Source organism: Mustela nigripes, chromosome 2, assembly GCF_022355385.1.
Source record: "Mustela nigripes isolate SB6536 chromosome 2, MUSNIG.SB6536, whole genome shotgun sequence".
NCBI lineage: Eukaryota > Metazoa > Chordata > Mammalia > Carnivora > Mustelidae > Mustela > Mustela nigripes.
In genome coordinates, this window is record NC_081558.1 from 200,694,487 (window position 1) to 200,707,060 (window position 12,574).

The 12,574-nt window shown below is 36.0% G+C and overlaps 1 pseudogene; it reads right to left on the reverse strand.

The window, feature by feature from the left end:
• Positions 1 to 6,560: 6,560 nt before the first annotated feature.
• LOC132010282 (calmodulin-1-like) lies at positions 6,561 to 7,895 on the reverse strand (annotated as a pseudogene).
• Between the last annotated feature and the right edge of the window lie 4,679 nt (positions 7,896 to 12,574).

Consider the following 12,574-nt stretch of genomic DNA (forward strand, 5'->3'; position numbering starts at 1 on the left):
AGCAGGCTCCCTGCTGAGCAAGGAGCCCGATGTGGGACTCGATCCCAGGACGTGGGATCATGACCTGAGCTGAAGGCAGCTGCTTAACCAACTGAGCCACCCAGGCATTCCCCCTAAGAGAGTAGGTCTTAAAAGTTCTCATCTCAAGAAAAATAATTCTGTAACTATATGTGATGATGGATGTTTACCACCTACTGGGGTGATCATTTTACAATATATGTAAATATTGTATCATTATGTCTCATAACTAAAACTAATATTATATGTCAACTATACCTCAATGTTTTTTAAAAAGCAAGGTCACAAAAAAAGAAAACAAAATCTTTTTTTTAACTTGAGGTGATCACTGACCCCTAAATTCCCAAACACTGAAGCCCATATCTTACAATATTGGACACAATGAAATTCCAATCACAATTCAGCCACCAGTTTTAAAAGCCCTTTCCTGTTCCTTTGGGCATCTAAAGAAAATTGAAAACCAAGGGAAAAGATTTGGTGTTGATAAATCATAATTCCTTATCAATACAGGGTGGAGAGGTAAGAGCTAGAAAGGCATACACCAAGTGGGAAGTCTCATGGACAGTGAAGTTTTGACGGGAAGGACTGGATCCTAGTGTTACAGCAGAAATGTTTGAAGGAAATTGAGGGCTAATACTTGCAGCAGCTCAACTAGAAATCAAATCTCCCATGCGAAAATGAAGTTTGGTAACAGAAGAACCAGAGGAGTCTATATTTTGAGCAAAAGGCAAGCAGATATCAAGACTTTGAGGTGGGATTTATTTCCCAGAAGAAAACTAAGAATGATCAAGACAAAATCCCAGTACTCTGGGGGGGGGATCCAGAGAAAAATTTGACTAAAGTGAGAATTAGGTCATTATACCTTTGAATGTTGAACTGGCTGGTCAAACTGTACCACAATCTAGTTGGAGAAAGGAGAGACAGAAGATAAAAATGAAATATTTGTAAGTTTGGCCAAAGTTAGCCTGAGTGATAGTCTGCACAAAAGAACCAAAACACTAGCTAAATATTACTAGGATAGGAAAAATGAGGAAAGGTATTATGAGTGAGCTTCAATTTCAGAACCAAGACAGGAACACAGGTGTTAAATCAGTGGTGATCCCCACTGTTGTCTAATCAGGGCAGTGTCTAATACAAAACTCCCCTCACCATTGAGTCAGGCCCATGTTTGCATATGAATTCCTGCCTAAAATGATCTTGGTGCTGGATTGTCAACGCCTAACATAAATCATTGAACACTTTAATTCTTTGACTACAACTATGTTTTTATAAGTGAATAATTAATATATTAAAAAAATCCATGAATTTTTGCATGAATAGATTATGATTTACATCATCCACAAGGCAAGATATAGACTAAAATTTTGTTTGCACCTCTTATTCTCTTTCTAGGGATTTTGTGGGTGCCTGAAGTTTGTGACTATTCAAAATTTTACTTACATACAGAGGAATAAGTTAAAAATGAAAACACAAAATGCAACAGTATCCTTGTTTCCAAAGGCATCATTTCTTCCATCTACTTTCAATAATTTATGAAACCTTACTAAATATATGTAAACTATCTTTTGTATTGGGAAAAAGGACAATATTTCTAAGAGGATGACAAGTGAATAAATGAGCTATCATTCAGATATTGTAAGCTATCATTCAAACAGGATATTTTTTATTAATATATAATGTATTATTTGCTTCAGAGGTACAGATCTGTGACTCATCAGTCCTACACAATTCATAGCACTCACCATAGCACACACCCTCCCCAATGTCCATAACCCAGCCACCCTATCCCTCCCCACTCAATGCTCCAGCAACCCTCAGCGTGTTTCATGAGATTAAGAGTCTCTTATGGTTTGTCTCCCTCCCTCCCATCTTGTTTTATTTTTTCCCTTCCTTTCCCCCATGACCCTCCCCGCCCTGCCTCTCAAATTCCTCATATCAGAGAGATCATATGACAATTGTCTTTCTCTTATTTACTTATTTCAGTTAGCATAACACCCTCTAGTTCCATCCATGTCATTGCAAATGGCAAGATTTTACTCTTTTGATGGCTGCATAGTATTCCATCATGTATATATACCACGTCATCTTCATCTATTTATCTTCAAACAGAATATTTTTAAGAACAACCCAATTTATATCACACTTATATCTAAAATAGGACACTTTATCTATAAAATCAATTGTTCAATATAAGAAAGATTTCCCACAATAAATGAAATTGGGCTTATTTTGATGCAAAGGAAAGAAACCCTGACTAAAATTTTCTTAAGCAAAAAGTGAGTTTATGGGTTTGTGTTACTGGCTGAATATAATTAGTGTGGTTCAGATCTAGTTTTTAACCTTTTCCTTGGGCCACCTCAGCTTGCTCCTCAATCTCAGAGAGATCTTTTTCTTATGGTTACATGATGGTGCCCAATTGATTTCTAACCAACAGGTAAGAGGAAGCTTTCTTGCTAGGAGTTGCTGTGTAAGTCATATGATTCATACTTAAAGCTTAGTTTTGATTATGAGCTCACCTCTAAACAAAACGGCTTTTGGCCTAAGTCACTTCTGCAAATTTTGGAGGTGAGTGTGGAGCTCCAGCTAGGCTGCATGGAGTGATGGGCAGGGTGATCCCCAAACTAGATTTAGGTGTTGTCAAGATAACAAACAAAAAAGATATCACTTGCTTGCAATCATTGAATAGTTTTGTTGAAGCCAAAGCCAGAAGGGAAAGTAAAATATTTAGTTCTAATCATGCAAAAAATGCCAACACCTTAGATATTTTTATCTACTTCTTTTATATTAATGAATCAAAGATAACCCCAACTGAAATAAATACTTTTATTTCACACTGAAATGGATTTCGAAATACTTAAAATTTCAGATTGTAACTTTTAAAAAATACACAAATATTGATCCATTTGTCATCATTTTTGAATCATATGTTTGATGTAGGGTAGTCCATGCTTTAGGGATAAATAGGAAAAACAGTAACTTTAGTTTCTCCTATCATCTTTATAAGCTATACGCTAATGAATATTTATGCCAGTATTCTGTATCGAGATGTGGTGAAGAACATGGGGAAGAAAAACAATATGACATAGATTTAACTTGAGCATTTAAAACTGAACTTAGGGGCGCCTGGGTGGCTCAGTGAGTTAAAGCCTCTGCCTTCGGCTCAGGTCATGTTCCCAGAGTCCTGGGATCGAGCCCCACATCAGACTCTCTGCTCGGCAGGGAGCCTGCTTCCACCTCTCTCTCTGCCTACCTCTGCCTACTTGTGATCTCTCTCCCTCTCTGTCAAATAAATAAATTAAATATTTAATAAATAAATAAATAAATAAATAAATAAAACTGAACCTAGTTTTGTTATCTAGGTACGAGGAAACACTCACCTGCATCTCCGTCAGAGTACAAGAAGCATGGGTGTCATTTTGAAATGGATCAAGTTGGATACTTAGGCACATCTACAATTAAGCAGCAATATTTCTAATTTAGGATAATTTCAAGACAGCTATTTACATTGAACACTGGCCAATATTTATATTAGCAATCAACCAATTCCACACTCTTTCTTATTAACCTATTTTGCTCCCTGGTTATATTCCTGGACTCTAAGATCCGGAAGAAGGGATTCCCACTGGCACATGCCTCCAAATGCAAATGGTTCTGTCTCCTCTCAGGTGTTGTATTCTTTAAGGGATGCAAACAATAATTTAACATTTTTCCAATAGCACAAACCTAACTTACCCTGAGGAGGAGAAATATTGAAATAGAAGATGAAATTGTATCACTTTAGAAGGACTCATTACTGAATACGTCCAGAAGTCCCGGCATACACTCTACAGCTTTATTTAGATGCCCTGTTCAAAGCTTTAAAATATGAAAGAAAATGACATGCTCGCAAAACATAAGAAATTGAGCATTATTAACTCATTCACTATGTAAAGTAAACTTTCTACAGGTAGATATATATGGATAGATGTATATATATGTGATATAGATACACACAATGAGCACATTGAATGTGCTCCAGAATCACTACAGTATACAGAAATAGATTTTCAAATTACTAAAAATATCCAATGCAAAATATAAAATTCTTCAGATTAAAAATAATATAAGCATGCATATACAGAAGTATAGGTAACTATATATACATGCATAAATATATATGCATATCCATATACTGTATGTATGCATATAAATTATATATATATATATGAGTATAAATATAAAATTTATTTTCTTATGTGCATGGCAATACATAAGGTTCCTAGTAAAACAGTTATGGGTTAGCCCGATTCTCTGGTCTACTTTTCTTTGTTTTAGATCAAATGGCTATTCCAGAGAAACAAAAGTCTCCAAAATAAACTGCTCTCGACACCCACTCGAACTCAGCTAGCCATTTTCTCAAGCAAGCTACATCTTGATTACATATGATTGCATTGTATAGGAGGTATATTCTGCTGTGAAATGTTTCCATGGCAGGGGCGCCTGGGTGGCTCAGTGGGTTAAAGCCTCTGCCTTCAGCTCAGGTCTTGATCTTGGGGTCCTGGGATCAAGCCCCATTCGGGCTCTCTGCTTGGCAGGGAGTCTGCTTCCCTTCCCCTCTCTCTGCCTGCCTCTCTGCCTACTTGTGATCTTTGTCAAATAAAAAAAATAAAATCTATAAAATGTTTCCAAGTCACATAAGCTGAAGACCACTTCTTTTCATTAAATCTACTTTTAGCAGCTTTATTGAGATATAATTTACATACCACACAATTCACCCATTAAAAATGTACCACTCAATGGTTTCTAGTGTGTTCACAATCCATTTACTCTCCATTTCCTCAATCCTCATTAACCCTCACAACTCATAACCTTTCTGTCTCTGTTAATTTACCCATCCTGAATATTTAATATAAGTGGAATCATACAAATACATGGTCTTTTGTGACTTGTTTCTCTCATAAGTATGTTTTCAAGGTCCATCTGTGCTGAAGTATGAGTTAGTACAACATTTCTTTTCATTGACAAATAGTACTCTATCATATGAAGATACCACATATTCATAAATGAATTCATCATTAACATTTGAGTTGTTTCTTTCTTTAGACTAGTATGAATATGCTGCTATGAATATGCATGTACAAGCTTTTGCATGTGCATATGTTGTTTTGTTTTGTTTTTGTCTTGGTATGTTTAGGAGTGAATTAGTGGTTCATATGGTCACTCTATGTTTAACATTCTGAGGGATCTCAGAACTATTTTCCAAAGAGACTGCATTACTTTATATTCCTATTAGCAGTATATGAGGGTTGTGGTTTTTCCACATCCTCACTGACACTTATCTGTCTTTTTAATTATAGTCATTCTTGTTGGTTTGAAATCATATCTTACTGTTTTTTTAGTTTTTATTTAAATTGAAGTTGTTAACATTCCTTATAATATTAGCTTCATGTGTACAATCTAGTGATCTCACCACTTCCATAGATCACCAGGTGCTCCTCACAACAGGTGCACTCCTTAATCCCTATCACCTATTTAACCCATGCCCCAATCCACCTCCCCTCTGGTAACCATCAGTTTGTTCTCTATTGTTAAGAGTCTGTTTGGTTTGCACCTCTCTCTCTCTCTCTTTTCCCATTTGCTTGTTTGTTTTGCTTCTTAAACACTGAGGTATTTATCCAAAGAATACAAAAATACTAATTCAAAGGGATGCATGCACCCTGATGTTTATAGCAGCATTATCTATAATAGCCAATTATGGAAAGAGCCCAAGTTTCCATTGACTGATATATAGATAAATAGATATATCTATAGATCACTATATATCTATAGATATAGAGAGAGATCTATAGATATATCTCCATATAAATAGAAATGGCAAGAATGAAATCTTGCCATTTGCAAAGACATCAGTGGAGCTAGAGAGTATTATGCTGAGCAAAATAAGTCACTCAGAGAAAGACAATTACCTTTTGATTACTTTGTTCAAGATTTTATTTATTTGAGAGAGAGAGAGAAAGCACACTCATGCACATATGGGGGAGTGGAACAGAGGAAGAGGGACAAACAAACTCCCTACTGAGTGTGGAACCCAATGTAGGACTCCATCCCAGGACCCTGAGATCATGACCTAAGCTGAAGTCAGATACTTAACCAGCTAAGCCTCCTAGACACCCCTACCCTATGATTTCCTATTGTGTTTTATATTGGCACCTCCCTACTGGCTGAAAATGTTGAACACGTTTTAATTTGTTTATTGATGATGATGATGATGATGATGATGTGTGTGTGTGTGTGTGTGTGTATTCTTTGAAGAAATATTTATTCAGCCACATTGTCCTTTTTTTTTTTTTAAGTTAATGGTCTTTTTTTATTGGGGAAAAAAAATAAAGACTAGCATTTACAACTTGGAATGGACGTAAATTGTAATTCCTTGATCAGCAATGTTGATGCCTGTGCTGAAGTCCACAGCCCCAGCCTACTCTGCTGGCTCCAAGTCATGGTTCAGGAGGTTTTAAAAACAGAGAGTCCAAAGATGCTCCCTTGGTAAAGGTTTTGTTGTTGTTGTTGTTGTTGTTGTTGTTTTAAATTTGTGTGAATGGTGACAGCCTGACACCCATGTCACTCCAGGACAATGTGGACAATGCTAAACCAACATGTGAGGCATGCCACCCAGATGAGCGTCATGGTCACCAAGGATGGGGGCACCCAGAAGTACGAGAGGGCCGTCCTGCTAAGTGGGGCTACGTCTAGACAGCTTATCCTTCACCCATTTCTCTGCACAGCATCCTGAGGTAAACCAATTTAAAATGTTTGTTTTCAGTAAACCAGCTATGACAATTTTATACTAACAAATTGAACTAGAACCCATTTGAAGAAGTTTTAAATTTTTTTCATTTTTCGTTTTTAATACAAATGCCTGACTGTGCTCAATTGTCAAGCGGCATGCATGAAAAACTGGCCAGCCCAGTGTATTAATCATGAGCAAATGGAACTGCGAGGAGTCCACTAGGTGCTTCCTTATCATTAAGGTAGGACAAGTATTTATGTCGTAAAACTGATGTGTAGCTTGATCTTTACGGGACAGGACCACCAACCAATACATGCAGATTTTGTGTGTGTGGACAGAAGGTACTTTTGACATTCAGTTTTGCTATATAGAAACAGAATGAGCAAATAAACATTTTTTTTTTTTTGCAAGAAGTAAGTAAAAGATTCAATTTGATTCTTCTAGAAGGGGGGGAAAGGAGTTGAAAGTAGGCCTTCATTTTGCAGTCATCATCTGTACGAATTCTTCATAGTTGACTTGCCCGTCTCCCTCAATATCTGCTTCTCTGATCATTTCATCTACTTCTTCGTCTGTTAGTTTCTCCCCTAAGTTGGTCATGACATGACGAAGCTCTGCCGCACTGATGGAACCGCTGCCATCCTTGTCAAAGACTAGGAATGCCTCGCGAATTTCTTCTTCGCTGTCTGTATCTTTCATTTTTCTAGCCATCAGAGTCAAGAATTCCGGGAAGTCAATGGTGCCATTACCGTCAGCATCCACCTCGTTGATCATATCCTGCAATTCGGCTTCTGTTGGGTTCTAACCCAGTGACCTCATGACAGTTCCAAGTTCCTTTGTTGTGATGGTGCCGTCGTCATCTTTGTCAAATAGGGAGAACGCTTCCTTGAACTCAGCGATCTGTTCTTCGGTGAGCTGATCAGCCATGGTGCGAGCGAAGGGAAGAAGAGCAGAGGGAACAGGGTGGCTGCACCAGCGCAGGGGCTGTGACGGCGGGGGGGGCCTCCGCTGCTGTAGCTGCTGCTGCTAAGGCGCGAGGTGCGCTCAGAGCTGTGCCGCTGCAGCCGCCCGACAGTGAGTAACGGCGCCGCGCCCGCGAGGCTCCCAGCACCACTGCCCCACATTACATTTTTTTTATATATATATAATTTTTTATTTTTTATAAACATATATTTTTATCCCCAGGTCTGTGAATCACCAGGTTTACACACTTCACAGCACTCATTTTTAATTGAGTTACTTGCCTTTTTATTGTTGCTTTGTAAGAGTTCTTTATATGCTGTAGATACAAGTTTTCTATCAAATATAGAACTTGCAAATATTTTCTACCATTCTATGACTTACCTTTTTTACTTTCTTGCTAGTATCCTTTGAAGCACAAAAGTTTTTAATTTTGATGAAACCCAGTTTATTTGTTTAATTTTTTGTTTGTTCTTTTGATGTCATATCTAAGGAATCATCTTAATTTAAAATCACAAAAATTTATGCCTGTGCTTTACAAGTTTTATACTGTTAGCTCTTATTTTTAGGTCTTTGATCCATTTTTGTCTAGTTATTGTAAATAGTATTAGGGGTCTAACTTAATTCTTTTGCATGTAAATATCCAGTTGACCCAGGGCTAATTATTGAAAAGACTATTCTTTCTCCCAATGAATTATCTTGGCATCACTGTGAAAAATTAATTGGCTACAAATGTGAGAGTTTATTCTAGACTCTCAATTCTATCTCATTGGTTTATATGCCTATCTTTATGTCAACATCACATTGTCTTGATTATTATAGCTTTGTAATAAGTTTTAAAGTCTGAAAGTGTGAGACTCTAACTGTTCTTTGCGTTTCGAGATTGCTGTGACAATTCTAGCTCCTTTGAATTTCCATTTGAATTTAGGATCAGTTTATCATTTTCTGCAAAGTAGCTTGCTACAATCTAGATAAAGTTTGCATTGGATCTATAAGTCAGTTTGGGAATATTGTCATCATAGCAATATTAACTCTTTCAATCCATGAACATAGGATGTTTTTCCTTTTATTTGGCTCTTCATTTTATTTCACCTATGCTCTGTAGTTTTCAAAGTATAAGCTTTGTACTTCTTCTGTTTTATTTCTATATGTGTTCTATTCTTTTTGATTATATAAATGCAATTGTGTCCCTAATTCCATTTTTGGAACGAAACTTCATTGCAACTATATAGAAATAGAGGGGCTTTGCATGTTGATCTTGAATCTTGCAAACTTGTTGAACTCTTTTCTTAGTTCTAAAGATTTTTAGTGGATTCCTTAGAATTTTCTACATATAAGGTCATGTCGTCTGCAAAAGGAGGTCGTTTTTCTTCTTCTTTTCCAATCTGGCTACTTTCTTTTTACCGTTTTATTGTCTAATTGTCCTACCTACAACTCCTAATACAATGTTGAATAGAAATGGTGACAGTCGCCCTCTTGTCTTCTTCTGGGCCCCAGGTGAAATAATTCAGCCTTTCAGTACTAAGTATAATGTTGGCCATGGGATTTGTGGAGATGTCTTTTACCAGGAAGTTTATTGTTAATGAAGGTCATATATATGCTAAGGAACAAGGGTCTAGCTGGTAGCTCTGCAGTTTAAATGACAGAATAAGAGAACCAGTATATTTAAAATCTAATAAAGTTAAGATTTTTTTCACATATAGTCAGTGAAATCTCACTCTGGTTTTAATGCATATCATTACCCCTATTTAGGGGATAAGTAAACCAATTCTCAGAGAATTTATGGAACTTGCCTGAAATCACACTTTATCAATGCCAGCATCCACAGATGCTCAGGGTCCAGGAGAAGCAGGGGCTAGTGTGAATTAGTGACATTAAGCTTGATAAAAATGCCTTTCCTTAAAAAAAGAAAAAAGATTTTTCTTACTGATACAGATGATTTAAAGATAATGTGTTCTTTTTGCTATTATTCTTTCAGTATATCTGAACTTTTTCCATTAAACTAAAGGTACTTGTACAAGTACCTTTTAGTCAGCTCCTTCAGCTCTTTCTGCTCCAAAACATGCAATGATAATCAAGTGCACATATAATGGGAAAAAAATTGTATGTTTTTAACAAAAAAAAAGTGACTTTCAATGGTGTATTTTTTAACAGTTGTAGCTTATCTAATTAAAAGATAGAATTAATCTTAGGTATTCCTGCAATTTCTGGGCATTGTTAAAACACACACACACACACACAGAGAGAGAGAGAGAGAGAGAGATGAATCTCATTATTTAACAATGGTCTTAATGCATTCAGATACAGATCTTTTGGACAGAAGATAGTGCTGAAAATCATTTTGGAAAAAAATGAGTTTCTTCTTAGTAAAAGGATGATTTTTTAGTCAGTGTACTTATAGCCATACGATTATGTGTATCCTTAAAAAGTGATATAATGTAATTTGAGGCCAGAGCTGATAAATCAGAGTCATCTGCCTGATAGGCAAATGGAATTTTTTCAAGTGGTATTTAGAAAAGGAGCAAAGCATTTGGAATTCCTCACTGTCAAAAGGTAAAGAACATTCTCCTAAGGAGAAATTGCAAATAGAAGGAAAGAAAGACCATCTGCGTGTACTCCTTTTTACATGCCAGCTCGTTAGATTGTATGACAAAAATCACACGGAGATACCAAGCTAACATATACACTCACTCTGTATTTGGAAGCATGTCTCTTGCCAGGAGTTTCCTGAACAGAATTCTGATACGATGAGGCTTCCCTTCTGCTTAAAATAGGTAGATAGATGATAGAAATATAGAAAATAAATGATATATAGATAGATGACAGATAAATTGATTTATGTATAGATGATAGGCAGATAGATGATATATAGATGATAAACAGGTGATAGAAAATAGATATAATATTTCACTATGACCAAATATCACTGCAACAAGGGAGACTTGGACATCCCAGTATCTGCTAAGACGACAACCGTATCTCAGAATCTATCTCTTTATACTTTCAGTTCTATTGAATAAGCGGTAGGACATCCAGATTCACTTAAAACATACATTTCAAGAAACCAATAACCTCTGATTTATGTTCCTGAAGTTACATTTCATTTCTATCTCTTAAATCAAGTTTTGAGTTTCGTTCTTAAATTTATCCTGCAATGAACATTCATCATATTCTTGTGGATCCATATCCAGAGTCTTTTATGGTGATTCAAAGTGACTATAGCAAAAACCTCACATATATTGACTCTGTTTAACCAATATTAAAGACCTATTGACAGAATTAGTCAATTTTCAATGGATATGCACTGAGAAAATATGAAATATTTAAGTTTTTATTTAAATTCCAGTTAGTAACATACAGTGTAATATTAGTACCAGGTGTACAGTATAGTGATTCCACACTTTCATAAGACACCCAGTACACAACAGGTGCAACCCTTAATCCCCATCAGGTGTTCCCCCATCACCCACCCAACTCCTCTCTGATAACCGTCAGTTTTTTTCTCTATAATTAAGAGTCTGCTTCTCAGCTGGCCTTTCTTTCTCTCTTTTGTTCCCTTTGCTTTTTCGCTTTGTTGTTTTTGCTTTTCAGAATTGAATGCTACAGTATAGCTTTTATGGAGGAAAAAAACCATAAATCCATAATTCTAGAAAGAGCACCACAGGGCACCATAAGAGACATACTCCTGAGGTGGGCATTTTCTACTAACTATGAAGATATTCCATGGTTGAATGCAATGCCCCAATGTGGGCAAGTGTTCTCCCACATGGTTACAATGTCTCTATCTCATAAGAAGTCAAAATACCTGGCAAGTGGTATATTGAATTGAGCTGAAGTAGCTCATGGTTACTTTCTTTCCCCTCTGATGATTCCCTATGCTAAAAACAGTTTTCAGAGCATCGAAACTGGTATAGTACACGGTACATACACTGACCTCAGGAGTGATGCTATGCAGCACATTGCTGCTTTTGATGAACATAGTTGAAATCTTTCCCTATAAAACCTGGCCCTGGAAATGCAATAAGCAAAGAACAGAGAAGCCAAATTTGAATACATGCAGGGGATTTGTCATTCTAAGAAACAATCTGTATTCTGCAGCTTGATTTATCTTTCACCATAATCCTCTTAGCTAAAGGAACAAGATAAATGAATAATGTTTGAGAAAATGTTGGGTTTTGCGCAGTAAGTACAATAACAAATATCAGAGTGAAAGTGAAAACAATTGTCACAGATCTAAGAATCTAACTGAACAGCTTTAAAGTAGACTTTAAAATAGACTGCTCTTGCAAAGTGTATAATCAATTTGAAAATATTACCATAACTTTTAAAAATATCCCAGTGATTTTACTGAGTAACATTATTAATAAGAATTTATTCTAAAATATAATCCATGTCCCAAAGACATTTTAAAAATATCTTTCTAATAGCAGGAAATCAAGAGCAATCTGAATGTTCAATAAAGGAGATTGTTTATCTCTGTGTAATCTTATGACCATTAAAATCAGTAATAAAATGTACATACTAAGAGAAAAGAAGTATTTTGATATACTGATATGATTAGAAAGATAAAACAATGTTTACAGTAGTTTAGTTGTAGAGTCATGGGAGTTTCATAAACTATGCATACTGTCAGAAAATGCATGATAAAAATGTTAATTGTTTTACAGTGTAAACCAAACTGCACAAGAAATATACCATCTGAAATTATATGTAATGTTTTATTTTTGAAGTATATTCTCTGGGAGAGAAAGAATTTTCATTTTGTTCATATTTGCCTCCCAAGTCCTAGGACAATGCCCAGCCCATAGAAAGAATTAAGCAAATACCATCTGC